Below are 25,629 nucleotides of genomic sequence, written 5' to 3'. Positions count from 1 at the left end.
TTCCATTGGCTGTCTCTTGTATCCCTAGGACTCATTCGTTCCATAGCTGGAAGCAGTTGTCTCTCTCTCAAAGGTGTCAATTCTTTATCTAACCTAAATACTCTGGTGGTAAACACAATTACTTGCTCAGCATGTGTAAGTTGGCAGTCTATTTTTCTGTGGACATTGTTTAAAACATTACAAATGATGTCATTATGTTAATAAATTCTGTTTCATTCTTCACTCAAAAAAAAGGAGAAGGAAAAGATTTCTTTGTGTCCCAGGCCCTGTCACTAAGACCCTTCCCATTGTGGAGAACAGGCGGAGTTGCCCAGAGCACCTTCAGTCCCTCAGCTGAGCGGCCAGGGCCTTCAACATTGCACGAATTCCCATGGTATCCAGCAGAGAGAGCTCAAGCACCACAGACCCGGAGGGGCGGGCTCCTCTGCCTAGGCAGTGATGGCCAGCAGAGGGCGCACCATCGGCTTTTCTGTCCCAGGGCACTTCAGAGCAGGAAGGGCTGCTGTTGCTCCCAGAGGACACAGGACCTCTACCGCTGTCTCAGGACAGAGAGCAGAGCTGCGTTTCCAGCGGCTTCTGCCGCCGGCCCCAGGGGAGACCTTGGGAGCTTTGCAGCAACTTGGCATCTCCTGAGTCGCCAGAGAGAAGCTACCTTGTACTGACTGCTGAGGAGGGGGCGCTGGGTGGCTTCCCTGGGCATGATGGTTGCTAAACAGCACAGGCCCTTGCATTTTCTGGGTTGTTCCCGTGTTTCATTCCTCAACTTCCTGGACAGTATTTGAACAAGTCGTATTTTACTAAAGGATTCGTGGATTGCGGGGTTCCAAGACATCACCTCATAGATACAGTCGATGGTTTGTTCCAGATTCAGGCTTGTTTCTGGGAAGAAACCCTGACAGAAATTCAGAAGAACGGGAGCTGCACTCCATCAGGACTTGAATACACGAAATGTTTGTCTCAGGACCTTCTAGAAGAATGAGCTGTGACCCACTTTCCGAGTCCTGCTGGAACCAGTGACCGAGGTAAGGGCACAAACTGTCCCCCACAACATACATGCTTTTTTAAAAAATTTATGGTTATTTTTCCAACCTAATGAAGTGATTGAAAACTACAGAAAACCCCGTAGGTAGGTGTCTTAACCTTCTGATATCTATTACTTTAAATTGCACTTAGTAAACATACAGTGTAATATTAGTTTCAGGTGTACAATGTAGAGCAACACTTCCATGCGTCACCTGGTGCTCATCCCAGGTGCACTTCGTAATCCCCAGAAGCTGTTTCATCCATTCCCCCACCTCATTGTGGAACCCCTCAGTTTGTTTTCTAGTTAAGAGTGTTTGTCACTGTCTCCTCCCCCCCCCCCCCACTTTGTTTTGTTTTATTTCCATGTGTTAGTGAAACCATCTGGTATTTGTGTTTCTCTGACAGGCTTATTTCACCCAGCATAACATTCTCTCCATCCACCTCGTGGAAAATGACAAGATTTCATGTTTTTATGGCTGAATAATATTACTTTCCATATACTACATCTCAGTTTATTCATCAGTTGATGGATGCTCGGTCAGTTTCCGTAATTTGGCTTTTGTAGAAAATGCTGCTGTAAACTCATGGTGCATGTATCCCTTTGAAGAATTATTTTTGTATTCTTTCTGTAAATACCTCGTAGTGAAATTGCTGGATCGTAACATAGTTCTATTTCCATTTTTTTTTTTTTTGACGAATCTCCATGTTGTTTTCCGGAGTGGCTGCACCAGTTTGCATTCCTTCCCACAATGCAAGAGGGTTCCTCTTTCCGCACATCCTTGCCAACACCTGCTGTCTCATCATTCATTGATTTTAGTCATTTTCACAGATGTGACGTGTTATCTCATTGTACTTTTGAATTGTATTTCCCTGAAGACGAGTAATGCTGAGCATCTTTTCATGTGTCTCTTGGCTATGTTTATGTCACCTTGGGAAAATGTCCATTCGTGTCATCTGCCCATTTTTAATTGGATTTCTCATTTTTTGGGTGCTGTATAACTTTATATATTTTGGACAGTAAACCTTTATCAGATGTCGTTTACAAATATTATTCTGTAGGTGTTTTAGTTTTGTTGATTTTTCCTTTGTGACAGAAGCTTTTTATTTTTATGAAGTCCCATTATTTTTGCTTGTGTTTCCCTTACCTCAGGAGATATATCTACAAAGATGTTTGTACAGCCAATGTCAAATAAGATACTGCCTGTGTTAGGTATCCTCTGGGATTTGTATGGTTTCAGGTTTCACACATAGTTCTTTATTCATGTTGGATTTATTTTTGTGTATGTTGTAAGAAAGTGGTCCGTTTGTGTTTTTGTTTTGTTTTGCAGGTTGCTGTCTAGTTTTTCCAAAACCACATGTTGAGGAGACTTTTTTTATGTATTTATTTTTGAGAGAGAGAGAGAGAGAGAGGAGAGAGAGAGAGAGAACATGCAGAAAAGGGGCAGAGAGAAATGGAGAGAGAGAATCCCACGCATGCTCTGCACTGCCCTGAGATCATGATTGGACCTGAATCCACAGTCACACGCTGTGGAGCCACACATGTGTCCCAAGAGTATCTTTTTTTCCCCATTGGATATCCTTTCCTGCTTTGTTGAGAATTAATTGACCATATATGTATGAGTTTATGCCTGGGTTTCCATTCTATTGGTCTCTGCGTCTGTGTTTTTGTTGTTGTTGTTGGTTGCCAGTACCATACTGTTCTGTTCAGTACAGCTTTGTAATATAACCTAAAGTGTAGAAGCGTGATGTCTCCAGCTTTAGTTTTGGTCTTCAATTTCTTTTGGCTGTTTGGGGTCTTTGTCACTCCATACATATTTTGGGACTATTTGTTCTAGTTCTGTGACAAATGTTTTGTTTGTGTGATAGGGATTTCATTACATGTGTAGATTGTTTTGTGGAGTGTAGACCTTTTAACAGTATTTTGTTCTTCCTATCCGTGAACATGAAATGTATTTCCTTCTCTTTGCCTCCTCTTCCATTTCTTTCATCAGTGTTTCACAGCCTTTAGAGTACAGATCTTTTACCTCTTTGGTTAGGTTTACTCTAGGTATCTTGGGGTATTTGGTGCACCTGTCAATGGGATTGATCCCTTACTTTCTCTTTCTGTTAATTCATTATTTGTCTACAGAAATGCAATAGATTTATGTACATTGATTTCTGTATATTTTGATTTATCGAATTCATGTATCAATTCAAACAATTTTGAGGGGAGTCTTTCATGTTTTCTATAGAGAGCATCATGTCATTTCCAAATAGTGAAAGTTCTATTTCTTCCTTGCCAATTTGGATGCCTCTTATTTCTTTTTGTTGTCTGATTGCTGTGGCTAAAACTTCCAGTACCATGTGGAATAACAGTGGTGAGAGGGATCATCCCTGTCTTGTCCCTGACCTTGGAAGAAAAACTTTCAATTTTTTCCACATTGAGGATGAGATGAGCTGTGGGTTTTTCATAGATGACCTTTATTATGTGCAGGTAGGTTGAGTACCAATATACTTGCTAGGATGTGACATTTTGTCAAATCGTTTTCCTGCATGTCTTGAAAGCATCATATTGTTCTTATCCTTTCTTCTATTACTGTGGTGCATCATGTTGATTGATCTGTGAATGTGGAACCACCCTTCCAGTCCGGGAATATATCCCACTTGATTATGGTAAATGATTCTATTAATGTATTATTGACTTTAATTTGAAGGTATCTTGATGTGAATTTATGCATACATATTCATCAGGATATTGGTCTGTAGTTTTATTTAAATTTTTTAAAACATATTTAAAGTATTTATTTACTTAGAGACATAGGGTACATAAAAGTGAGGGAGGGGCAGAGAGACAGGGAGAGGGAGAATCCTGGCCATGCTCCACACTGTCAGCACAGGGTCCAACGTGGGACTCGAATCCATGCGCTGCAAAATAATGTCCTAATCCAAAATTAAGATTTGGACACCAAACCCACCGAGCCACACAGGAGCCCTGGCAGTTTTCATTTTTAGTGGAGGCTTTAACTGGTTTTGGTATCAAGGTAATGATGGCCTCATAAGATGAATTTGTAAGTTTTCCTTCTTTTTTTATTTTTTGTAATAATTCGAGAAGAATACATATTATCTCTTCCTTAAATGGATGGTAGAATTCATTAGTGAAGCCATCTGGCCCTGAACTCTTGTGTTGGGGGGAAATTTTTTATTACTGATTTGATTTCTTTCTGTTTTCAGATTTTATGTATCTTTCGTTTCAGTTTTGGTAGTTTGTGTGTTTCTAGGGATTGTTCCATTTTTCTCAGAGTGTCCAATTTGTTGCATATAGATTTTCATAATATTATCTTCTAACTGTATTTTTGTGGTGTTGACTGTTATTTCTCCTGTGTTATTTGTGATTTTATTTGAGTCCTTTCCTTCTTCTTTGTGAAAAGTATGCCTAGGAGGTTTTCATGTTGATTACTGTTTTCAAGGAACCAGCCCCTGGTTTCATTGATTTGCTCTAGTGTCTTTTTGGTTTCTATATTCCTTATTTCTGCCTTAATCTCTATTATTTCCTTCCTTCGGCTGTTCTTCTCATTCCTTTAGTTATAAGTTAGGATTGTTTGGGATTTTTCTTGCTCTTTATGGTAGGCTTGTACTGCTATATACTTCCATCATAGACTGCTTCTGCCGCATTCCAAATACTTTTACCAGTGTATTTTCATTTTCATTAGTTTCGGTGTATTTTCTCATTGATTTCCTGTTTGACCCATTCATTTGGTAGCATGTTATTTAACCTCCCTTTAATTGTGGCCTTTCCCCCTTAGTGTGTGTGTGTGTGTGTGTGTGTGTGTGTGTGTGTGTGTGTGCGCGCGCGCGCACACACACGTGGTTAACTTCAAGTTTCTTAGCTTTGTGGTCAGAAAAAATGCTTGGTCTGATCTCTGCCTTTGGGTACCTGTTGAGGCCTGATTTGTGACCTAGAATGTGATCAATTATGGAGAATGCCCCATGTGCACTTGAAAAGAATGTGTACTCTGTCATTTTAGTATGGAGTGTTCTGAATATATCTGTTAAACCCATCTGGTCCAGTGTGTCATTCAAAGCCATTGTTTCCTTGTTGGTTTTCTGTTTACAGGTTCTGTCCATCGATGTGAGTTATGTGTTAAAGTCCTCTAATATCGTTATATTATTATAAATGAGTTCTTTTATTGTTGTTGTTAAATGTTTTATGTACTTGGTGGTTGCATGTTGGGGGCATCAAAATTTACAATCATTGGATCTTCTTGTTTGGTTGTCCCCTTTAGTATGAGATAGTGTTCGTCTTCATCTCTTGTTACAGCTTTATTTATTTTTTAAATTTAAGTCTTAGTTGACATACAGTGCATTCTCGGATTCGTGAGTAGAATTCAGTGATTCATCCCTTACATACAACACCCAGTGCTCATCACAACAAGTGCTCTTCTTAATACAGGTCCCCCATCTAGCCCAGAGCTGACCCATCTCCCTCCATGAATCTTCACTTTTTTTTCTCTATCATTAAGAGACACATGTGGTTTGTTACCACTCTTCTCTTTTCCTGCCCCCTTCCCATGTTTTCATCTGTTTTGTTTCTTCAATTACACATGAGTGAAATGATATATTTGTCTTTCTTTGATTGACATATTTCACTTAGCATAACACATTCTAGATCCATCCACATCGTTGCAAATGACAGGATTTCATTCTTTTTGAAGCTGAGACATATTTGATTGTATATACGTATGTATGTATGTATGTATGTATGAATATATACACGTACACACACACACACACACACACGCGTATACATGAATACACAGACACACACATACACAGACCCCACAACTTCTTTATACCTTCATCACTTGTTGGATACTTGGGCTTTCTCCATAATTTAGCTACTGTTGATAAAGCTGCTATAAATATTGGGTGCATGCAATTTTACTACTAGGTATTGACCTAAAGGGTACCAAACTACAGTCTCAATTTTAAAGTTTTTTGCCCGATATAAGTATTGGTACTGGGTTTCTTTTGATATTATTGGCATGATAAATGTTTTTTCATTCCCTCAATTTAAATCTGCAGGTGACTTAAGTCCAAATAAGGCTTTGTAGGCAGCACCTAGATAGGCCTTGGTTTTTTTGTTTGTTTGTTTGTTTGTTTCTTTTCTTTTTCTTTTCTTTTCTTTTCTTTTCTTTTCTTTTCTTTTCTTTTTTTGTGTCCATTCTGTCTCCCTATCCAATGTCTTTTGATTGGAGCATTTATCGATTTACATTAGAGTAATTATTGATAGGTATATATTTAGTGCCCTACTAGTTGTTTTACCATTGTATCTTGATGTTTTCTCTGATCCTTTCTTGTCTGTAACAATTTTGGTCTTTCATTTCCACTAAAAGAGCCCGATTTATATATTCTTTACTTTTGACTGGTAGTATATTTCTTTACTTATTTTTAATATTTTTTTCTTTTTTAAAATTTAAGCCCAAGTTAGTTACCTTATAGTGGAATACAGTTTCAGGATTAGAATTTAGTGATCCGTCAATTACAAAATATATCCAGTACTCATCCTAAGTGCTGTCTCTAATGCCCATCACCCATTTAGCCCATACCCCTATTCAGTAACCCTCCAGGAACCCTGAGCTTCTTCCCTCTATTTAACGGTGTCTTATCGTTTGACTCCATCTCTGTTTGTATCTTATTTTTGCTTTCCTTTCACTACGTTCTTCAGTGTTATGAATTCTCTCATCTGTGGAATTTAATATGATGTGTGTCTTTCTCTGACATATTTTGCTTATCATAATAAAGTCCAGTTCACTAAACGTTGTTGAAAATAGCAAGATTTCACTCCTTTTGATCGCCGTGTAATATTCCATTGTATGAATATACATCTTCTTTATCCATTCATCTGTCAATGGTCATTTGGCCTCTTTGCATAATGTAGCTATTGTTGATAATGCTGCTATAAACATTAGAGTGCATGTGCCACTTGGAGTCAGCATTAATGCATCCTTTGTGTAAAAACCTAGTAGTGCAATTGCTGGGTCCTAGTGCAGTTCTATTTTTGGTTTTTGTAGCGAATCTCCATACTGTTTTCCAGAGTGGCTACACCATTTTGCATTCCCACCAGCATTGCAAAAGCTTTCCCTTTGCATCCTTGCCAACATCTGTCATTTCCTGAGATGTTAATTTTAGCCATTCTGATCGGCGTGAGGGGATATCTCATTGTGGTTTTGATGTGTATTTCACTTATGAGGAATGAGGTTGAGCATCTTTTCACGTGTGACCAATCTGGATGTCCTGTTAAAGTGTCTCTTCATGTCTTTTGCCCATTTTTTCTCTGGATTATTTGGTTTTTGGGTGTTGAGTGTGATAAGTTCTTGATAGATTTTGGATACTAACCCTTTATCTGATATGTCACCTGTAAATATTTTCTCCCATTCCATTAAGTTTCCTTTTAGTTTTCCTGATTGTTTCCTCTGCTGTGCAGAAGCTTTTTATCTTGAGGTCCCAATAGTTTATTTTGGTTTTATTGCCCTTGCTTCTGGAGAAATGACAAGCAAGAAGTTGTTGCGGTCAGGATCAAAGAGGTAGGTTGCCTGTTTCCTCCTCTAGGATTTTGATGGTTTCCTGTCTTACATTTATATGTTTCATCCATTTTGAGGTGTGTGTGTGTGTGTGTGTGTGTGTGTGTGTGTGTGTGTGAGAGAGAGAGAGAGAGAGAGAGAGAGAGAGAGAGAGAGAAGTTTAAGAACATAGTCCAGGTTCATACTTGTCACTGTCCAGGTTTCCCAGTACCATTTGCTGAAGAGACTCTTCTTTTTCCTTTGGATATTCTTTCCTGCTTTGTGAAAGATTATTCAGCCATATGTTTGAGGCTCCATTTCTGGGTTCCATATTCTGGTCCTTTGATCTATGTGTCTGTTCTTGTGCCCGTACCATACTGTCTTGATGATTGCGGCTTTCTAATGCACCATAAAGTCCAGAGTTGTAATGTCTCCATCTTTGTTTTTCTTTTTCAACATTACTTTGGCTCTTTGGGATCTTTCCTGGTTCCATACAATTTTAGGATTGTTGTCTCTAGCTCTGTGAAAAATGCTGGTGTTATTTTGATAGGAATTACATTGAATTTGTTGATTGCTTTGGATAGTATTGACATTTTAACAATATTCTTCTAATCCATGGGATTACATGGGATTTTTTTTTTCATTTCTTTGTGTCTTCTTCAACTTCTTTTATAGACGCTGTATGGTTTGTTCTTTTAATTTTTTAATGTTTATTTATATTTGAGAGAGTGAGCGAGCAAGTGAGAGCGCGTGAGCGGGGGGTGGGGGGAGGGCAGAGAGAGAGAGGGAGACACAGACTCTGAGGCAGGCTCCAGACTCTGAGCTGTCAGCACAGAGCCCGTCAAGGGACTCAATCCCACAAATGCAGGATCATTCCCAGAACCGAAGATGGCACTTAACTGACTGAGCCACCCAGGAGACCCTCTATTGTTTTAACTGTACTGATCTTTTCCCTCTTTGGTTGGGTTTATCCCTGGGTATTTTATGGTTTTCAGTGCAGGTGTAAATGACATCAATTCCTTGATTTCTCTGTTGATTCATTACTGGTTTATAGAAATGCAATCAACTTCTGCATATTGATTTTATATTCTGATACTTTCCTGAATTCCTGTATCAATCCTAGAAGTTTCTTGGTGGAGTCGTTCAGATTTTCCATGGAGAGTATCGTGTCTGTGAGCAGGGAAAGATTGATTCCTCCTAGCCAACTTGGACACCTTGTATTCTTTTTGATGTCTAATTGTTGAGGCTAAGACTTCCAACAGTATGGTGAATAACAGTGCTGAGAGTGGACATCCCCGTCGTGTTCCTGACCTTAGGGGGAAAGCTCAGTTTTTCACCACTGAAGATGATATTAGCTGTGGGACTTTCATATCTGGATATTCTCATGTTGAGGAATGATACTTCTATCCCTCCTTTCATGAGGTTTTTTTTTTTTTTTTCACCAAGAAAGGATGCTGCTGCATTTTGTCAAACGTTTATTCTGCATCTATTGAGAGGATCATGTGGTTGTTATCCTTTCTTTTATCAATGTGATGTATCACATCAGTTGATTTGCAGATATTGAATCTATTGTGCATTCCAGGAATAAAATCCACCTCATTGTCCTGAATAATCCTTTTTATGTATTGTTGGATCCGGTTTGCTACTTTTTGTTGAGAATTTTCGCATCCAGGTTCATCAGGGAAATTGGTCTGTAGTTTTCCTTTCCGGTGGGGTCTTTGTCCAGTTTGGACTCAAGGCCATGCCGGCCTCATAGAATGAGTTTGGAAATGTTCCTTCCATGTCTCTGGCCATGACCTTATCTTGTTCTTTCATTTGGGATGCATTCCTCTTATCTTGGCATTTTGGTTGAGTATTTACCTTCTCTGTTACCAAAGCTCATTATGTTACCTGCCTCTGGGATGAATGGCTTTATGAAGAGGAGATCATCTAGTGTCCAGGGCCTGGCACAACATGGAGTGTCTGTGGTGTGTGTTGCACGCACTGTTTTGTGTTCTGGCTGCACTATCCTTCAAGCCAGTTGTATGAGCAATGTATGGTCCTTGGCCAGAATGTTGTGAGACTTTTCTAGGTCTGCTCCGATCTGCTTGTTAAGTGAGACTTGAAATGATTGCCACTAGAAGTGAAGCCCTGCATAACTGTCTGGTCAAGAGAGGTGGTATGGTCATGGGCTTCCCCTGGTCTTCTGGGGAAGGGGCCAGCTCCATTGGGACTGAAGCAAGATCGAATGACCTTGAAGGCCAGTCTCGCCAGAACACAGGAAGTTGGGGTTGTCGTAAGCAGCTTAGGCACCCAGTGTGGGGATTGCCTTGGTTCCAGCAGATGGCTCTGTGTTTTTTTTGCTGGGGGGGTGTGCAGAGCAGGGTAATGGCGCCACGCAGCTCCTCTGTCCTAGCTCTTTGTCCCCTCATTGTGAGCACTGCTTCACAGGGATGCTCTCCACGATGAGTGTATAATCTCCCCCAGTGTGTGCACCAGGTGTTGTACAGATCACTGTTTCAATGCCATCTGCCTGCAAGTTGTTTGCGCTTTCTCTTCAGGAGTAGGCCAGTGCCCTCATGGCTGTATCCCAGCCAAGACTGCTAACCTTTGAAACTCCACATTCTCAGGGTGCCTGGATGGCTTGGTTAAGTGTCTGACTCTTGATCCTGGCTCAGATCATGACCTCTTGGTTGTGGGATTCTCTCTTTCCCTGTTGTCTTGCCCCTCTTTTGCATGTGCTCCCTGTCTCTAACTTGAATAAACTTAAAAAAAAAATAGTGGCATGGAATACCTTATTTAGGCAAGACTGCCTCTCTGAGGGGAATGGCAGGGATCTATCAGTTAAATTTCCAGCACTGACTAGGAAATTCTTTGCTTACTGGTTAAAGGTTACATTCCTGCAGGAATGAAATTAGGTTTAGTGACATGTGGCCTTAACGTAAGTAACTCCATGATGGGCCTGTGATTTTTCTTAACATTCCAAACCCAAATTTTTACACATACATTTTTTTCATTAAATGTATAGCCCTAAATAATATTTTAGGCATCTACTGCCAGCCCAAAGATCATACCCTGTGAAACTGTGACCATCTCCTAATCATAGGTGAAGATCGACTCTGTGGTTCTAAGATCTTTGTGGCTCTAAGTTACTTTGATCTATGTTACTAAGATCTTTGTGAGTATAGGTTACTGCTGACCTTTTGAAGTCTTTGACGCAGGGACCCCCAGCCAGGTTGCTGACCCATCACTTAGGCACAGAAGCACCCTTTACAAGTCACCCCGCCCTAAAGCGTTGTCTTTCCCTCTTGTACTTCTGGGACTTACCCTTTGGCAAGTCACATATCCTCATGCAAACATGTCAGTGTGGACCAGAGAAAGCTCCTTGCCTGTGACTCCCCCTTCATGGTCAACTCTTATCCTTCTGAAACCCTTTGAACTCCCTATCGTTCTTCCAGTCTTTGAATATCTCTTCAATTTGGAAATATTTGATTCTCTTGTATTCCTGCTAAAAATATACGTGAAAATATTAAAGCAAGGGTTCTTTACAATAAGTGAGCCAGTCACAATGCTTCATCTGGCCGCGTGTATGTTTTTATTTTTGACAATGTTCAGGCATGATGTGACGTACATCCTGTAAAATCTGAGTATCATTCATTATCTAGCATAACCACCTTTATGGAAAGCCATTCAATGACATGCTCGTTCAAGATCAGAAAAACATTTACATACCACATAATAGAGTGGTATATATACGTTATTATCTTAAAATATGTAAAGTAGATGTTTCTATGAAGTGTTTATCATGCATTCAGTTTTCTGTACCATGAATGCTATTATTTAAATTAAACAATAGTAAGAACAAGAATAGGTACATGTACATCACTAGTAACTAATACTGGAACTGGTTATGTAATCTTATGTGTAGAAAAACCATGATTACTAATAATCTATTCTTTCATGATGGGTTTCTAGTTACCAAAAAAGATTGGGAGCATAATACTGACTATCCACATACATCAGACTGTTTTGTCACTATTGATGTCATAATGGTTGGTACATGATCACAATCAATGTATCAAAGAGATATGGTAGTATGAAGTAAAGTTTATATTTGTATTCAGATTGCTTCGGTTTTAACCTCTCCTAGCCCAGACTCATCCCAGCTGGCACATTACAGTCATCCTGTCTCCTTAGGCTCCACTTGGCCATGACAATTTTTAGATTTTTCCATATTTTTCATAAGGTGCAAAGTTTTGAGGGTACGTTTGTAGAATGTATTTTGTAGAATGATCCTTGGTTGGGATATGTCTAACGTTTGTTCAAATGCTTAAGCCAGAGTTATTGTGTTTTGGAGCAGAAGATCCAGAGGCATAGTGCCATCCATAATTATCACTTCACATAAAGATTGTTTACTCTGAAGATTGGGGTCTTTTTTGGTTCCATACAAATTTTAGGACTGTTGTCGTTCTGTGAAAACTGCTGTCGGTAATTTGATGGAAATTGCACTAATTCTGTCAATTGCTTTGGGAAGCATAGACATTTTCACTATATTTGTACTTCTGATCCGTGAGTATGGAATGTCCTTCCATTTCTTTGTGTCATCTTGAATTTCTTTCATCACTGTTTTATACTTTTCTGAGTATAGGTCGCTCACCACTTTGGTTAGATTTATAGATATCTTATTTTTGTTGTATGACTGTAAATGGGACTGTTTTCTTAATGTCTCTTTCTACTGCTTCTGTATGGTCTACAAATGCAACAGATTTCTGTACAATGATTTTGCATCCTGTGACATTGCTGAATTCATTTATCAGTTCTAGCAGTTATTGGGTGGACTCTTTAGGGTTTTCTATATATAGTGTCATGTAATCTGCAAATAGTTTCATTTTGTTTGTCTGCTGGCTGTGGCTAGGACTTCCAGTAATTTGTTTACTAAAAGTGGTATGAGTAAACATCCTTGTCTTCTTCCTGACCTTACAGGAAAAGCTCTCAGATTTTCCCCATTAAGGTTGATTATAACTGAAGGGTTTTCATAGATAACCTTTATGATGTTAATATATGTTTCCTGTAAACCTACTTTAGGGGGTTACATGCATGAACGGATGTTGTACTTTGTCAAATGTTCCTTTCTGCATGTATTGAAATGACTGTATGCTTCTTTTCTTTTAACGTTTACTAATTTTGAGAGAGAGCGTGAGCAGGGAGGGGCAGAGAGAGAGGGAGACATAGAATTCGAAGGAGGCTCTTGGATCTGAGCTTTCAGCACAGAGTCTGACGCAGGACTTGAACTCAGGAATCATGAAGTCATGACCTGAGCTGATTTCAGACTGTTAAAGGATCAGCCACCCGGATTTCCTGATCATCTGGTTCTTATCCTTTCTCCTGTTGATGTATTGTATCATATTGATTGATTTGCGAATATTGAACCACCTTTGTAGCTTGGGAATAAATCCCATTTAATTGTGGGATATATTTACAGTTGTTATATCTTCTTTTGGGATTGTACCATTTACTGTTATATACTGTCCTCCTCTGTCTCTTGTTATGTACTTTTTTGAGTGTATTTTTTCTGATACAAATATTGCCACCCCAGCTTTCTTTTGACATTCATTTGTGTGATGTTTCTCTATCCTATCATTCTTGAGGTGTAAAGTGGGTCACTTGTAGGCATCAGAATCTGTTTTGTTTTGTCATCCATTCTTAGACCCTACCTCTCTAGACTGGAGCATTCACTCCATTTCCCTTCAAAATTGATTGCTATGTATATATGTATTGCCATTTTATTGCCTGTTTTGTTGTGGTTTCTAATGATTTTCTCTGATCCTTTCTTGCCTTTGTTTCATGTATTGCTTATTTTCTTTAGTGATATATTTTGATTTCTTTATTCTTAGCATATTTATGACTGGTTTTAGGATATGGCTACTGTTAGGTGTTTATATAACCTCTTCTGCATTTAGCAGTTTGTATTAAGTTGATGGTCATTTACCTTTGAACCCATTACTTTCTCCTCCCTAGGTTTTTGGCAGATGTTATTATATTTCAGATCCATTTCTCTGAGTATTTTAACTGATTTTTTTCCAGAAATGTTCATTTTTTACTTGAACTTGTCTTCTACCTCTATACTGTCACTGTTGGTCTCTCATTTCCACTCAAAGAATCCCTCTTAATATTTCTTGCAGGACTGGTTTAGTGGTACAAACTCCTTTAGTTTTTCTTTGTGAAAGTCTGTGTCTCCTTCATCCTGAAAGATAGCCTTGCTGAATAGAGTATTCTTGGCTGCTGATTTTTCCATTCAGCACTTTGAATATGTGATGTCACTCTGGCTTGCCAAGTTTCTTTTCAGAAATATGTAGCTAGCCTCATGGGTCTTCCCTTCTAAGTTAAGGACTGTTTTGCTGCTTTTATGAGTTTTTCTTTACTCTCACCCTAACTTGTAAGTTTCCTTACAATAGGTTTGTGTGTTGGCCTGATTTTGATGGGAGTTCTCTAGTTTCCTGGATGTGGATGTTTGTTTTCCTCCCCCAATTAGGGAAGTTTTCAGCTATTGTTTCCTCAAATAAATTTTCTTCCCCATTTTCTCTTCCTTCTGGGACTCCTACAATATGAATACTATTATCTTTCCTGTAGTTACTGAGTTCCCTTAGTCTCGTCTCACGTTGCAGAATTCTGTTCTCTCTCTTTGGTTCAGTGTGATTAATTTCCATCACTTAGTCTTCAAGGTCACTAGTTTGTTCGGCTGCTTCTTCCATCCCTCTGTTGTTTCCAGCAAGCATGTTTCTCCTTTATTGTGTCCTCAGTGTGTAACTATGTTATATCTTACCTCTGTCAGGGGTCTCACTCTTCTACTCATTCCACAACTCCAGTGAGTATCCTTATGATCATTGCTTTAAATTCTGTATCAGGTATGTTACTTATATGTCTTTGGCTTAGATCTCTGGCTGTGGCTTTGACTAGGTCTTTCACTGTGGATAAACATCTCTGTGTGTCCATTTTGTCTGTCTCTCTGGCTCTATTTCTCTGTGTTAGGAAAGTCAGCTGTGCCTTCTGATCTTGAAATTAATGCCGTTATGAAGAAGAGGTCCTGGAGTCCTCAGCAGTGCACATCTCCATTTATAGAACCTGGACCTTCAGGAGGATATCGTATGGGTATTGCTCACTCCCTGCTGTTGTGTCTGGGTTACTTTTCCTTTCAGTGCGGAGGTCTGCACTGAATGCGTGCCTGTTGTGGGCTGTGCTTGCTGTCAGTGGTGTCAGTGGGACCCAGGCAGGCCAGCTGAGTCAAGAATCAAGAATCAGCACGAATACATGTGTCTCCTGTGGCCTAAGCATTGTGTGAAATGCCATGTTTACGTTGCCTCTCTACACAGGCAGGGACCTGGCTGTCACTCATCCTCCTGGATCACCCAGTGCTGGGTCAGCTGACCTCCAAAGCCCAGGATCTAAACTCAAGGGAATTCAGCCCCCCTGGGTTTTAATGCCCAATGTTATGGAGATTAGTCTTCCCTGGTGTGAGGGCTCACTTTTTCTGCCCCTTCTGCAGGCAGCCAGACTCCACCTTTCTGATGCAGCTTCTATTTAGGTGTGGAGTTTGTTCTGCCAGTCTTTGGATCGTTCTCTGGTTCATGGACTTGGATGTGGATGTTATGCAGTTGAAAACATGGGACAGTGTGAGCTCAGGGTCTGCTTAGTCTGCTATTAATTTTTTAAGGGTCTTATTATTTTGGATTTTTGAGACATGGGCAGACAGACTCATTTCACCCATGCACTTCAGGATTTGAAAGGAACGTTCCCACATTTGCTTCTAGTATTTTGTGCTTTGAAACTCTCTTTAATGAGGTATAATTTACATATAACAAAGAGCCTCAAATTAAAGGGTATAATTTGATGAGAATTGATCTCATGGATACAGCACCATGAAGTCACATGCTTTCTCTCTAAACCTTAAATCATGATCCCTTTGTGTCTAGAGCTAATGTTGCTTTTGGAGTAAGGACTTTTTTTTTTTTTTTTTTTTTTTTACATTTTCAGATATTGCCCAGGTGTCTGAAGGCCTGCACTAGGGTACCTACCTCCTTTTCTGATAGACTGTATTCCCGAAAGTATTGCAGTCATTCTACCTTTGGACTTTATCCTGTGTTGTATCTTTCAGTCTGTTCACTTAATTTTGTTGGAGTACTTTAATGCTGAGGGATGCATAATTGGATTGATTTTCACTAAATGGTATGAGCTGCAGTTCCAATCATGACAGAAAGCACGTGCTTCCTGTGTTAGGTACTCAAGAGCAAGGCAGATACCCTGGGCACTTGAGCTGAGTATGTCATTCTGTCTTTTTGCCAGCCCTCTTCCCTTCCCTGGGAGACAAGCGGCTCATTTTGGTCACACAAAAATGTAGGTGAAGTCAGCAGAGAAGGGTCCCTTCTCTTCTCTTTCCTGTGTCTCTCAAACTCCCTGTTGCTGCCTTCTGCCTGTCCCTTTCCCTGACTCAATCCCCCAGGCCCACTGCTCCACTCCAGCCATGATCAGGGTGTCCTCCAGCTGCTGTCCTTCTGCTCTGGCCATCGCTCAGTGAGGAAACTGCAGGATGATTATGTAGTCCATGGGTCTGATCAAGAAATCTCTGCTCCTCAGAGTCCTCCTACACGTGGTGCTGTCTGTGGACACCTGGCATCCTGGGCATGGGTCTGACCCTCACTCCTCTACCACAGTCACTGCTGGTCCCTCATCCTTCTCCACCATTAGATCTCAGCCATTTCCTAAGGACAGATACCTATCTGACCCGAAGGCATCATGGACTCAGGGAATATTTCCAAAATAAATGAGCATAAGCACCTAGATATAGGAAGGTCCCATCACCCCAGAAAACTCCCTCCACCATTTCCGGTACTTTGTTACCTGTGTGTACAGGAACCCCACTGTGTGCACCAATGGGGAGTGAGAGTAGATGGTCCTAGAAGCAGACGCTGACACAGAGACATAACGATGAAAGGTGGATTAGGGGACAGTAGGAAGGACAAAGTGGAGGGGACAGGATGGGCATGGAAAGCATTCAGGTAGATCTGACACATTCTTAAAATGTATATACAAACATGATAGTCTGTCACCATGCACAGTCCTCTTCAAATTTCAAAAGAGTTGTCCTACAAGGCAAAGAGATTTGGGTTTATTTCCCTGTGATCTTATGTTTTCCTACATGCATTCTGTCTTCTGTAGTTTATCTGTGGCTGTGGCCTCAGATGAACACTGTAGTGTGTGGCTGCATCTGTGAGATTATGTGTAATAGAAAATGATTGTCTTCAGATCTAGGTCTCTGAATGTACACATTCTCATAATTAGATTTTTTTCACTGTGTGGCAGGGCCCGAATTCTAATAGAAAAACGAGGGACATTGTCTTATTTTTTAAAACCGTGATTCCCACTCCCTGGGCTGAGTTGTTAACAGTCCTAGTTTAATGAACTCCTGTGACCATCTTTTTTGGAGGATCATTGTGTGGAGATATCTTAACTGAAACTGTGAGAAGCGTGTTCCCAGAGATTTTGCAGATGCTTTATACACTGAATGTCTTCTTTTTCTCTTGTTCTTAGAAACAAATATTACCCCTGTTTTCACAGATAACACAGCTGAGGCTCTGTGTAGGTCCCACTGAGAACTGTTATTAGGGCTGAGACAGCAGGAACACAGGCAAAGCCTCAGGATATTGTGAGAGAAGTTTGAGGAGATGCAAAGCTCTAGTCAGGGTGATGACAGGGGTCCAGCAGGGGTGGCATCTGGCCAGCCCTGAATTGTAGGATGACTCAGCTGATCTAGAACCTGTCTCCACTTTTAGTCTCACTGAGGGATATGAACTTGGGCATACAGCATTTTCATAAGAACAAGTTAAATTCCCCATATCTCCAGGGCTCTTTTCCCCCCACAAATATGTAGAACCTTCAGGAAAATCCAGGGAGACAAGAATCTTTTTAGGTGATTACCTGCGTGCACTTTGGCAACACACTGACATTTTGGAGATGAACAGTGCATTGTGCACTGAGAGCGGTCCCACATAGCAGCTCCGTATGGACCTCACACTCCCTGCTCAGGCTGTGGCCAGGAATGACCTCCAGCTGCATCTCACTGACCCCCAACACCCTCCCCTCTGCACCTCCTCAAACTCTGCTTACTGTGCTCAACTTCCCTTCTATTCCTGTATGATTCAAGTCTCCCCCGGTTTTGCACTGGATCCTTCACTGGTGTTTCCATCATGGTGATCACAAGGTCTGCATCGTTTAATGAATGTCCCTCTTTCACACAGGACACCTGATGCTCTAAAAGTTAGAGAACCCAACACATTGTGTCTCCAACATACGCCCCAGTACTGCTGATACGTCTGCTTTTGTGTAAAAACTCCTCTTTCATTTGACAAGAGAAATGTATAGCTCACTGTATTACAGGGACATGACACTGCCCATTGTATGTATGTCCTGAGAAACTTGAGATATGCTACGGTGTCCTCAGGCAGTTTGTAGTTGGATTGCCAAGACTCACAACCATCTCTACATCATTGCCACAAAGTCAATCATGAAGAAGATGAATATACTTTACCAGCCACTCATCCAGTTCAGGTCATCTTAACAAATAGAGTAGGTGGAGGAGGGGGATGTGGCCTATAGCCCATGACTGGTGGTGAAGGGTGGTCCACAGGGTACAGCCTGCAAGGCAATCCTGGGAAAGGACCAGGACTCTTGCATACAAAATAGCCTGCGGAAAAGAAATGAGAGGTATGTTCATAGGACAGAACCGAGCACCAACACCAGCAAAAAGCGGAAACCCAAAGCAGCAGTGCTCATATCCTACTAGCTTCCCCACCACCAGGTTCCAAGAGGGCAGCATCAGTGCCAAAATCTCTACCCATACTTTGGGTTCCACTTACAGCTTTGGGGTGGGAAGAGGATGTGATTGGGGTAAACTAATGTCCCCACGTGTCTGGAAACGTAGAAACAGCAAGCGTCCTTTTCCTAGAAGATTTATAGGCTGAATACTAAATTAACAAAGTAGCATATTCCAGATAGGAAGTCAACTATGTCCAGGATCACACTCCACCCTTCATCCCCTCCACCACAGAGGCTGTTTATTGTGTATGTGAAGAACTACAGAATGAGAAGGAATGACAAAGCCAGTGTCCACACATGGAATCATAGCCCTCGTGGCTCAAAGTTCTGCCTCTAAGCCCCTGCCTGTGTCCAAACTACCGTCCCGACAATGGGATCTCCTCCTCTCTGGAAGTGCTATCCATGGGCACAGTGAGGGCCTGTAGAGGACCTGGGAAAGCATGCTCTTAGAGAAACAGGTAGCCTATACATGTTAGTTGGGTTCAGCTAATTTATTTGAATTCAGAGGTACTTCTCAGCTTAAGTGCAGTACACTTGGCAGGGTAATTGTGTCCTCTGGAAAAATGAGCTGAAATTCTAAAAGACAAAATTAACACAAATGCACTTTGATGTCTGGTGTAAGTTTCCATGTTTTAGCTGTACCTGTGACACAGGACACGAGAGAATGTGCTCATGTGAACACAAGTGAAGGACACCGTGGGGACTTGACACACAGGTAATTTTGGATTTTTTCTCTTCACAACTTAAGTTTCAGTGCATGTTTTCTATGGCAAATATGCCACCTCTTATAGTTCAGATATTTGTGCCCAGGGCACACCTGAAGGGACTCTGGACAGCATGTTTACCAAAATGCTGATGGGTATGAAATTTACTTTGTCTAAGACCATTGTAAATGACACATACAAAAATATAAGTTGGAGTGAAGGCAGTTTGCATTTTCAAATTGTAAGGACACCCACAGATTTTTCTGAGCACGTTAAAACCCTCAATAGAAGGAAACAGGAGAGGAAGAAACAGCAAGAGCAATGATTCCACATTGAGGAGATCCACAAAGAATGAGGCAAGGTAGGAGACTTCCAAGTGGAGTGTGGTGTCATCCTCCTTGATTTATTCCAGGAACACATTGGAAAAGCCCTATGGTTCTCACCCTTAAGCACGCTTAGCCTCTAAAGTTACCACAAAGAGATGCCAGCTGGAAAATAGGGAATCCCATAGACTCGGTGGTAAAGGTTTTGCATTTGGGAAAAAAAAACAAAAACAGCAGACAGGCCATACTTCACACAAACCAGAGACAATGGCAGGAGAGTGTCCTGTACAGAAAGATGTGGCTGTCCGTAAAGACTTAGAACTGAAAATGGCCACAGCACTTACTTTGTGCTTGACGGCAGTTTTGGCAGAGCCAGTGTCGATGTCACTCTTGGTTGTGACACCTACTTCTGGACCTGCAAAAAGCTCTAGAAGGGATGGAGGTTTATTCTGACTTGAGTAGACTGTTTGGAGGTCAAAAACAAAACAAAAAACCCTCCCCTCATACTTCCGTCAACTTAAACTCTTTGTCCCAGTGAGATCCCAAATTACATGCACAGGGTGTCCCACATGCCTCCGGTGATACCCAAAAAGAACTTGAAGAACCATCCCTTATAACTTGATGAAGACTCCTAAAAGCCCTGATTCAGATGTATTCATCACTCATAGAACAACTATGGATGGCTGTGAGCACAACTAGATGGACGTACGTTACATTGTGCCTCATGCCTCACAGATCCCAGCAAGTGGACTGTGTACAGGGCATTTCTGCTGAAGCGCTATGTCTGCTTTCCTGCATACGGCCCCATTCCTTTTCCACAAGAGATGCCTGTACCAACCCATGGTGGGGGAAAGGACAAAGATGAGATCCTGAGCAACTTGAGGAATATGGTAATGGCAGCAGACACATTCCCCTTGCATCACAATGGTCTGTGGTACCGCCTCTGCACCTTGGCCCAAGACCTAACAGCAACAAAATAAGGTGAGTGTGTTTTAGAGTCAAATCCTAGTGCTTAGATCATCTTACCAAGTGTTGCAGGTGGAGGGGTTCCGGGTGGCCTCAGGGCCACTAAGGTTCAGGAGGTGGACGTGCCTAATAGTCCATGGGGGTGGGGCATGTCTAGGGTAGGGCATGCAGAATCATCCAGTTAACGGAGGAGGTCCCCAGGATCCAGACTGCCCTGCAGAACAGAAGTGACAGCTACATCCATATGCCAGACAAGAGAACAAATACCAAAAGCAGCTGTAACCCAGAGAAGAAGGTGTCAGCACCTGCCACCTCTCTACCACCAGGATCCAAGAGAGTAGCATCAGTACCTGAAAAGTCTGTCCCTGCCACTGGATACCACCTACAGCTTGGGGTACTAGATGCAAGAGGTTAACCTATTGCCACCACACATCATTGCCCATGTCTGCGGAAGTAAAATGGCAAGGGTCCTGTCCTAGAGGGTTAACAGAAGTAATTACAGATTAATGAAGTAGCATTCTCCCGACAGGCAGCCATCGATGTCCAGGTTCACCCTGCATCCCTCCTCTACGGCGACTCCAGATGCTCTGCTTTTGCTATATTAAGAACACAAAAAAAAAATGATTGGGAATAAACGACTCATATTCTGCTCATGGAATCACAGCCACTCCTGGCAAAACGTTCTGCAGCCGGACCCTCACTGTGCCTCCTCTGGTCCTCTCCCTGAGAAAGGAGTCTTCCCTCTTGAAGTGTTGTCAAAGGCCTCGGAGACCTCTGGGGAGTGGAGGATGCCTGGAATCTTGCAGGGGAATGAGAGTCTTCTGTGAAGAACGAGTTACTTGTGGTGAATGTCTACAAAGTTCAGATGTGTTCATCTTAATTCATAGGGAATTCTGACTTTAAGCATACTAAAGGACACAGAGTAGTTATGTGCAACGGAAAAAAAGAGGGAGAAATTCACATAACAGATTTCATGCAAGTGTTTTGGTATAAAACTGGTATGTGTCATGAGATTATATCAGCTCTAACAGTGACTGGGGACACAACCAGAAACTGCTCATAGAAACACAACTGAAGGACACAGTGTTCAAATTGTTTTTTACCTAAGGTATAGCTGGAGGATTCCAGACAAGTCATTTACCAACAAAGACAGAAAGGTGATGACATTGGCTTTCTCTATGACCACTCTAAATGGCACAGGGCACATAATAAAAAGTTGGAGTCATGATGTCGTTTCTAACAGGTTCATCTCCTAGCCAGAATCAAGAAAGGAAGACACAGCAGCCACACTGTTCCCACAGAGGTGAGGTCTGGAAGGGATCACCCAGGCCGGGAGACCTCTGTTTGGAGTGTGCAGTCATCCTCCTCTCATTATTTCCTGAAACTCGTGGAAAAACCTTAAGGTACTCAGTCTCTAAGCGCTTTTGGCTTCTAAACTTACCACAGAAAGCTGACAGACTAAAAATTGAGAAGCCTGTGGGCTCCTGGGTTATGAGTGTGCATTTGGAAAAGAAAGAACAAACAGACATATCACACAACACGCAAAATGAGACAAGGCCGGGGGAGCATGTTGTACATAAAGATGAGGGTTTCCCAAAAGAGTTACAACTGAGAATGGCCCTGGCATTTACCTTGTCCTTGTATGCATTCTTGGCACAGTCAGAGCCGCTGTAACCCACAAAGGTTTCAGCAGTTTCTCGATCTACTAAAGACCCTAGAAGGGACAGAGGTTTATTCTGCTTTTAGAGGACTGTGCGGAATGAAAACAATCCCTCAACTCATTCCTCAAATATCTTAAATTTTCCCTATGGTCAGGTCCCCAAGGATAAGGGGGAGAACCATCCCCTCACCTTGATAAAGACCTCATGGTGCCCTAGTTCATGTTGTTTCATAATTAATCACATAACTGTGGACAGGCCAGGCAAACTAGCAATTTAGAATTCACCAGTAAAACAGTTTTCTCAGTATACATCATGGGAAATCACGATTCCATTACAGATCAAGAATTAATCTGAGGATGCTTGGATTCAGCATCCAACTCTTAATTTTGGCTCAGGTCACGATCTCACAGCTTGTGAATTCAAGCCCAGCATTGGGTTCCTCACTGACAGTGTGGCACCTGCTTGGCATTCTGTCTATGCGTCTCTCAAAATAAATAAAATTAACAAAAAAGAATAACATTGAGAATACTGGTTTGGTGTATATCCTCAATGAGTCCTCAAGAAGGGTGCATTTCTTCAGGCTTCAGGCAAATTGTTCAATCTCCCAGCTTATCTACAAGCTGCCTTCCACATGAGAGCAGTTAGTATATAAGGAAAGACTAATTTGACACTATCAAGAAAAGGAAAACTGTCAGAAGTTAGCAGTGAAGCTGCAGAGTTGCACTGATACCATCAGAGGACTAAGCTAAGCTTTATGGAACTTGAAATGAGGGATTTAGGGCTACAGTTCCCAAAACAAACAAAAAGAAAGACTGTTAAAACTAGTGAATAAATGACCTTCTCTTCAAATAAACTAAAGTCTTCGTATTGTGTCCGGGTGGGAAGAAGGTTTCCAGGCTCTTCAGACACCGGGATGTCAGAGGAGGTGGGAGGGTCACCGTCAGAGGAGGGGCATGAGCTCCGCCAGTCACAGGGACAAGTGCCTCACTGTCTGCGGCAGCAGAGGAGAACACCCTTCTGTCACCCCTTCAGACCACCTGCCGTCCTTACTGCTTGTGATTCTTTCCAGACCACACGATGATCACACACAGGAACAGGCTGCACAGCAGAAATTAGACTGTGGCACATCACAACGTGCTCCTTACCTCTCCGTGGAGGGTTCTTGCAGTGATTGGTTTCTGCCTCATGTATCCCTCAGGCAGCCTCTTTGCTTCCATCCCGTCCAGTCTTGGATACAGAAAAATAATGGACTTCTATAAGAGTTGCAACACCGCGTCGTCTACTAGACAACAAACAGTGCAGGCGTCATCCCTGGAAACACCCATAAAAACGCAAGTCAAATGACCACACCTGTATTTCAAGTAAGCGACCTCCCTGCCCTGCTCCGCCATCTCCCTGTCCCAGATCTGAGTCTTGATCTGGGGGAGAAAAAACACATCCACCTTCAGTCGGAAGGTGGTGCCACACTGTGCACCAAAGAAAGAGGAGGAAACAAGAAAACACTTACCTAGTTGTCCTGAGCATTCTTCTCATGAACTGCAAGCTGAAAAAGCCAACAATGAAAAGCCCGTGGTCAGGGATTCCAAGGGCCACTACACTCACCCGCGTGAGGCGCTAAGGGTTCAGTATGTCAGGCAGAACTCAGGTTACCTGGTGTCTAAAGGGGAGCTCTGCCTGCTGCAGCTGTTCCCGTGTTTGTTCAATTTGTTGCCTGTGAGTTACAATTGCTCTTGTCAGATAAGGCCCGATATTGGGTATGATTTTAAATAAGCTGCCCACGTTCCCAACAACCTCATATTTGTCCCAGGATACAATTTATTCTTACACATGAAACACTTTGCACATGATTATCAATGACCAGTAGGATCAAAGCTATTGTTACATCTTTTCCTTACTCATTATTCCATGCCTGTAGGGTTCAGAGTTCATAGAATTCCTTCCCATTTTCAATCTTTCTCTAACTCATCATGTGACAAGTGTCTTTTATCATAAAGATCTATTCTTCTATAACTTATATCCTCACCATGTTTCCCAGGGTTGCAAAGATGAGGGCCATGAAATGGCACTACCATGTTGATGGGTATGATTCATTGTATGACACACTGCTTTCCTACATATGATGACAATTGACACCACCTCCGAGGAATGTTAGCATGGACAAAGTTTCCACACAGTCTGGCCACTACTTGAGATCTGCAAATGTTTAGAAACTTAATTGTTTTATTCTTTCTAAACTTACCTTTTTTATCTGTTAATACTCTATGCATATGTTGACTTTAAACACTGCACAAAGATTAAAAACCAAAAAATGAACAGCGGTTTCATGAGCTGCTGGTAATTACTAGCTGAACTCACTTGTACTTGTTTATTTCTTCTGTAGCTATTTTCTTTTTTTTTCCTAATGTTTATTTTTGAGACAGAGAGAGAGTGAGCACATGCATGAGCGGGGGAGGGACAGAGAGAGATGTAACAGAATCTGAAACAGGCTCCAGGCTCTGATCTGTCAGCACAGAGCCTGACACGGGGCTCGAACTCCCGGACTGTGAAATTATGACCTGAGCTGAAGTTGGACGCTTAAACGACTGAGCCACCCAGGCGCCCCTTAAGTAGCTATTTTCAAATTTTACCTGCAGCTGCCAGCTGATTCTTCTTTGCCATCAGTTCACAGTGTCATTTTCAGCTTCCTATGATGGGAAAGATACATACACAGTCAGGAACAAGGTCCAGAGGTTCTCCCTTTTTACCTCCCAGCACTCTTGAAGTCCTATGCAAATATCCCTTCCCCCACTTCTCCCATAAATGCACAGACTGACAACCCAATCAGAGAAATGAAGTGAACACCCCATTTAAGTTCAAGAAAATTCAACTTCTGTCTGCTGCCACGTCTCTACTATTGGAACTGTCTTTCTAGTTCTCGTTTCCTCTCCTTTATCATAAAGTCATCAAATAACATTGTACTTTGTGCCTTCCCAGAGTTGGTCTTTTGTTTGAGATGGTGAAGACTCATTTCATCAGTGAGTGAAAAACCATATCTGACCAACTGTACCCATTAGGATGAAGCAGGGGATCATCACTAGTCTTACACCTCCATGGGGAGCCCTGATTCTCAGTCCAAAAGTTGTACCATGACACAGGCAATCACCTGAAAGACGACCTTCCAGAACATGGTTTCACTAACATTGCAGCTCACTCCCAGACATCGCTAGAGTTCAGGACTGCAACCCCTGCCTCCACCTTCAAAAGGCCAATCTTAGAACAACATCATCTCCTGACGTACAACATGATATGAACTGTCACACAGTCTGGGATTACTTCCAGGAAAGAGATTTCAGGTGGAAAACTCTCAACTTCATGGAGCCAAATCTACTTTAACAAGACTCATTCCATTGATAATGAAGGCAGCAAAAGGCAATGCTTGGCAAGGCTGGGTTGCTGTGTTACCCTCAGACTATTTTCTTTGTGGTGTTGATTGAGATGGTTTCATCTTGACACTTGATGTACTCAAGAATCACATGCAAAATTGAAAATCTCTTAGAAAATGACACAAAAGCACTAGACAGAGAAA

The 25,629-nt window shown here is 41.7% G+C and overlaps 2 long non-coding RNA genes across 3 annotated transcripts; one reads left to right on the top strand and one right to left on the bottom strand.

Moving 5' to 3' along the window:
* Positions 1-541: 541 nt before the first annotated feature.
* LOC109245495 (uncharacterized) lies at positions 542-23,374 on the top strand. 2 transcript variants are annotated; one of them, XR_008422999.1, is made up of 7 exons: positions 542-1,022; positions 19,033-19,125; positions 19,207-19,269; positions 19,372-19,475; positions 20,260-20,418; positions 21,647-21,806; positions 23,263-23,374. It is a non-coding gene; the product is annotated as an uncharacterized LOC109245495 (long non-coding RNA). The 2 variants fall into 2 exon arrangements; XR_008422998.1 differs by lacking the exon at positions 542-1,022 and having other exon boundaries at positions 18,946-19,125.
* Positions 16,511-23,675, bottom strand: LOC128777698 (uncharacterized). Its single transcript, XR_008422997.1, has 5 exons — positions 23,572-23,675; positions 23,210-23,482; positions 20,464-20,617; positions 18,124-18,279; positions 16,511-16,681 (listed from the first exon to the last, which is right to left on the bottom strand). It is a non-coding gene; the product is annotated as an uncharacterized LOC128777698 (long non-coding RNA).
* Positions 23,676-25,629: the final 1,954 nt, after the last annotated feature.

The sequence above is a fragment of the Panthera pardus genome, unplaced genomic scaffold (genome assembly GCF_024362965.1).
Source record: "Panthera pardus isolate Hobbes unplaced genomic scaffold, ASM2436296v1 HiC_scaffold_17, whole genome shotgun sequence".
Classification (NCBI taxonomy): domain Eukaryota; kingdom Metazoa; phylum Chordata; class Mammalia; order Carnivora; family Felidae; genus Panthera; species Panthera pardus.
Note: the sequence above shows the minus strand (reverse complement) of the source record. Positions and strands in the feature narration are given on the sequence as shown.